The following is a 5,086-nucleotide window of genomic DNA, read 5'->3' as shown; positions in this document are numbered from 1 at the left end:
CAGAGGAAGAGGAGCCTGGTTTTGTTTTTTCAATGATGCAAATGTATCGTTTGATTTCAGTTTCCTCACTCTGCTACCAAATAATAATTTGATTTTAAATTACCTCTAATTGCAACTCTTCTAATTTTACAAGCTGGAAGTAGTGCATAATCTACATGATTTGCTGTAGTTGAGGCCAGGCAGTTTACTTAAGTTCTTATTCATCACGTCATTGTAGTGTAGATACTCAAACTTAACATTAAAAACTAATTAAACTATGTGTAGAATTTTCATTTAATCATAGTATCTTGTGACGATTGGGGACAGAACGGACCCAAAAAAAGGCTGGTGAGTAAGCCCGGCTGGCTGAACGGGGAGGCAGAGGTGAGTGAACCTGGCGGGAGGAAACAGACAGACAGTGTTAGCAGGTGACGAGAAGGTAAGACAAGAAGAGAGATTCATAAAATGCTGGAACGAAGCGGTGACACCAAGTCTGGAGCTGCGACAATCGAGCGAGGATGGCGTGGAGAGCCGTGGTAGAAGTACTGGTCGTGATGAAGTTGATAGCTGGCAGGTGCGGCGGTCGGGGATGGAGGTTAACGAGGAGCAGGTGTGGGTAACCAGCCGGGCTCCGGAGCAGAGAGGGGGAGAGCACACAGAGGGAGAGAGAGGAGGCACAGGAAAAACCAGAATGCGAGGGAGGAAAGGAGAAACAGGACACTCACCAACAGCCGGGCTGTCACCGCAACAGTATCTTTCAAATGAGACAAACCATGTGAAACTATTTGCAATCTACTTCTTGCGCCAATCCATGCATGAGACTGTAATGGTGTGCATTGCTGTCTGTACAGATTGTCTTAAGGGCCTGAGCACAACAATGTGCCAGGTCCCTATTGGAACTGAAGGAATTCTTTTTCTGCTAGCGCCCCCTAAACTGCTTGTTAGAGCGATACCTGACACCCAACAAGAAGTCAGCCTTTTTGGCACTCCCCACATGTGAGGGCCCGCCCAACGCTGCTTGCAGCTTTAATCTCTCTTTATTATAATAATCTTTATTTGTAGAGCACTTTTCAAAAACAAGTTACACAGTGCTTTAACAAGTGTTAAAGACAAGACAATAATACAAAAACAATACAAGTCATCATGTTGGTTATAATGCATTTGAATATCAATACAGTTTCTGTATTCCTGGCTAAAATGTGACTGAAACATACTGAGCAGATTGATGCACAATATAAGTGGATTATGCTAGGGCTAGGTCTCACTAAGTGCTTTTGTCCACCAAAGTGTTTTTTTGCCAGCTGAAAACGCCTATCAGGGAGCAAGGGACTTGTGTGTGTTATGTACACTCACCTAAAGGATTATTAGGAACACCTGTTCAATTTCTCATTAATGCAATTATCTAATCAACCAATCACATGGCAGTTGCTTCGAATCCTTTAAGGGGTGTGGTCCTGGTCAAGACAATCTCCTGAACTCCAAAATGAATGTCAGAATGGGAAAGAAAGGTGATTTAAGCAATTTTGAGCGTGGCATGGTTGTTGGTGCCAGATGGGCCGGTCTGAGTATTTCACAATCTTCTCAGTTACTGGGATTTTCACACACAACCATTTCTAGGGTTTACAAAGAATGGTGTGAAAAGGGAAAAACATCCAGTATGCGGCAGTCCTGTGGGCGAAAATGCCTTGCTGATGCTAGAGGTCAGAGGAGAATGGGCCGACTGATTCAAGCTGATAGAAGAGCAACTTTGACTGAAATAACCACTCGTTACAACCGAGGTATGCAGTTAAGCATTTGTGAAGCCACAACACGCACAACCTTGAGGCTACAACAGCAGAAGACCCCACCGGGTACCACTCATCTCCACTACAAATAGGAAAAAGAGGCTACAATTTGCAAGAGCTCACCAATATTGGACAGTTGAAGACTGGAAAAATGTTGCCTGGTCTGATGAGTCTCGATTTCTGTTGAGACATTCAGATGGTAGAGTCAGAATTTGGCGTAAACAGAATGAGAACATGGATCCATTATGCCTTGTTACCACTGTGCAGGCTGGTGGTGGTGGTGTAATGGTGTGGGGGATGTTTTCTTGGCACACTTTAGGCTCCTTAGTGCCAATTGGGCATCGTTTAAATGCCACGGCCTACCTGAGCATTGTTTCTGACCATGTCCATCCCTTTATGGCCACCATGTACCCATCCTCTGATGGCTACTTCCAGCAGGATAATGCACCATGTCACAAAGCTCGAATCATTTCAAATTGGTTTCTTGAACATGACAAATAGTTCACTGTACTAAAATGGCCCCCACAGTCACCAGATCTCAACCCAATAGAGCATCTTTGGGATGTGGTGGAACGGGAGCTTCGTGCCCTGGATGTGCATCCCACAAATCTCCATCAACTGCAAGATGCTATCCTATCAATATGGGCCAACATTTCTAAAGAATGCTTTCAGCACCTTGTTGAATCAATGCCACGTAGAATTAAGGCAGTTCTTAAGGCGAAAGGGGGTCAAACACAGTATTAGTATGGTGTTCCTAATAATCCTTTAGGTGAGTGTAGAATCCCGGTTGTCAACGTAAAGCCAGATTTAAAAATTGTGTATTTATAGGCTACCCATAAGGGTTGGCAGGTAAAATTAACCCCTACCATTTCTCACTTTAGATCAACATTCTATGTTACTATTGGCAATGCTTTTTGTCTACTACTAAACAGGCATGCAGACTTGCTCAGCGTGAGTGAAGGAGAGTCTGATGTTGGGGAAGTTTTAGGACTGAGTGATGTGTGCTCGGTTGATTCTACATATAAAGCATATACGTGGGGTATGTGATGTTATTGGGGCAGGTTCTGTTCCAGGTAGTAGTAGCTCGCTATCAACTGGCCCACAACTGGCCTGTATTAAACAAACAGGACCCATGGTTTAGTCACTACTCATAGAATATAAAACTAGCTAGTAGGTAAATTATATTATATTTTATGTGTACACAATAGTATTCAAAATACTGCATAAGTAATTGTCATAAATATGTTAAATGACTAACAAAATTGTACAAATACTTAAATGCATGTAAATAAACACCCATAAATATTAGGATTATTTACAACATAACATTCCATTCAATATAATTGATAATTTTGTCATTCAGTATGTAAATGAACCATTTAAATACTTAAACAAAGCCATAGCATTGAAAACAAAGCGCTAGGTTTGCATTATAATTCATTGAACCCAATAGAAACTCCACAGGAGCGAATGGAAAGCTAACGCTATTAGCATTAAGCTAGCAAAAAATCCCATTAAAATACATAGGGATGCTAATGCCAATAGCAACACAACAACAAACAGACTCACCAATTCCCACAGATATTCGACACACTGCGGCACCAGTTGGCTTCTAAAGACAACGGTAGTGGACACTACAAATACAGAATCGCATGCTAGAGTCAAACGAGCATTAAAGATGGAAAATAAGCGAAAAGAGCATTGTTTGTGTAGAGACATACCGAGTGCAGCTGCTCCAGTTGCTTCCCCCTCGCACTACTGATTGGGGAAACTCACCGCAGCTTGTAAAAACGCGCTTGAGTGCTATGATTGGTTGAAAGCATTCACTGAGACTACCATGTGACTCCTGCACAAAGATGTGAATGAAGGGTGTGTTCAGTTGACTGGTAAATGGGACCATGGAATTTTAACCTGGGTTACACCCTCCCCCCTTTAAACCCATGCACGTCCGAGGATTACCTAAGGTCGAGTATTGTAATCACTCAGGCGGTGCTCTTTGTCGCGTCGAACGTCTGAAAGACAAGTCATTGTCAACTATGTCATCGTTAACTGAAGGCTCAACAGGAATAGCAGGCAATGGACTGGATTCTTTAGGAGGATCTCCATTCAACTGGAGTTAAGTCGATGATTTTCGTTTTTGCTGGCAAGTTTGCAGCTTGGCAACATGGGCACGCTCTGGCGACGGGACATTCTCAGCTGCTGGTAGAAGCTACATGGCAGAAGGTGCTCTCTATGTAATTGACGCAGTGGTCCATCTCTATTCTCTGGCTTTACAGTGTAAACTGGGAGTTCACCAGCCCTTTTGACCACAACATAGATGTCCCGCTCCCACTTATCTGAGAGCTTTTGCTTTCCCCGGAGAGGTACGTTTCTCACGAGCACTCTGTCTCCCACTTCCAACGTTGACGAAATGACTCTCTTGTCAAACCATGTTTTGTTCCGCTCAGCTGTTTTTAGAGCATTTTTGGAAGCGATCTTGAAACTTTCTTCTAAGCGTGTTTTAAGCCCTTGCACATACTGAGAATGAGTTTTGTGTTGTGGTTCGCGCAGAGGTACGCCAAAATCCAGATCGACAGGAAGACGTGTTCTGTCAAATATTAGTTGGGGTATCATATGGGGTGAAACCGTTTACTTATTTTCTTGTGCAGTTATATGCATAAACTAATGGCTTCACATAGTCTTTCCATTTTGATTTTTGTTTGTCTTCCAAAGTACCCAGCATCCCCAGCAACGTCCGATTAAATCTTTCCACTGGATTTCCTCTTGGGTGGTACGGCGTCGCCCGACACTTTTGGATACCAGCAAATTCACACAACTCCTTGATCAGTTTTGACTCAAAATCTTGACCTTGATCTGTATGCAAACGTTCAGGAATTCCATAGTAGACGATGAAGTTGTCCCATAAACATTTTGCTACAGTCCTTGCTTTTTGGTTTGGCGGATTGGTCACAGCGAACTTGGTGAAATGATCGGTCAAAACGAGGATATCACGGGTGTTGCTTGTGTCGGGTTCAAGACTCAGGAAATCCATGCAGATTAATTCAAGAGAACGAGATGTTTTGATGCCGAGCAGTGGAGCCACTCGTTCCAGAAGAGCTTTCCGCCGCACACAGCGACCGCACATTTTGATCTTGTGCTCAATGTCATTAGCCATCTTGGGCCAGAAAAATCTGGTGCGAACAAGGTCTAAGGTGTGCTCAATCCCCATGTGGCCCATTTCATCATGGAGACTCTTTAGCACAGCCGGACGAAGACACTCTAGAAGAACAAGTTGGTAAGTAATATCTTCATTGTCTTGACGTTTCCTGTATAGGACTCCATCA

At 43.3% G+C, this 5,086-nt stretch overlaps 1 long non-coding RNA gene across 1 annotated transcript; it reads right to left on the bottom strand.

Moving 5' to 3' along the window:
• Nucleotides 1-255: 255 nt before the first annotated feature.
• LOC123970006 lies at nt 256-1,436 on the bottom strand. The gene is made up of 2 exons (XR_006824842.1): nt 468-1,436; nt 256-373 (listed from the first exon to the last, which is right to left on the bottom strand). It is a non-coding gene; the product is annotated as an uncharacterized LOC123970006 (long non-coding RNA).
• Between the last annotated feature and the right edge of the window lie 3,650 nt (nt 1,437-5,086).

The sequence above is a fragment of the Micropterus dolomieu genome, linkage group LG04, assembly GCF_021292245.1.
Source record: "Micropterus dolomieu isolate WLL.071019.BEF.003 ecotype Adirondacks linkage group LG04, ASM2129224v1, whole genome shotgun sequence".
Classification (NCBI taxonomy): domain Eukaryota; kingdom Metazoa; phylum Chordata; class Actinopteri; order Centrarchiformes; family Centrarchidae; genus Micropterus; species Micropterus dolomieu.
The sequence above is the reverse complement of the archived record's forward strand: the minus strand, read 5'-3'. Positions and strand labels throughout refer to the sequence as shown.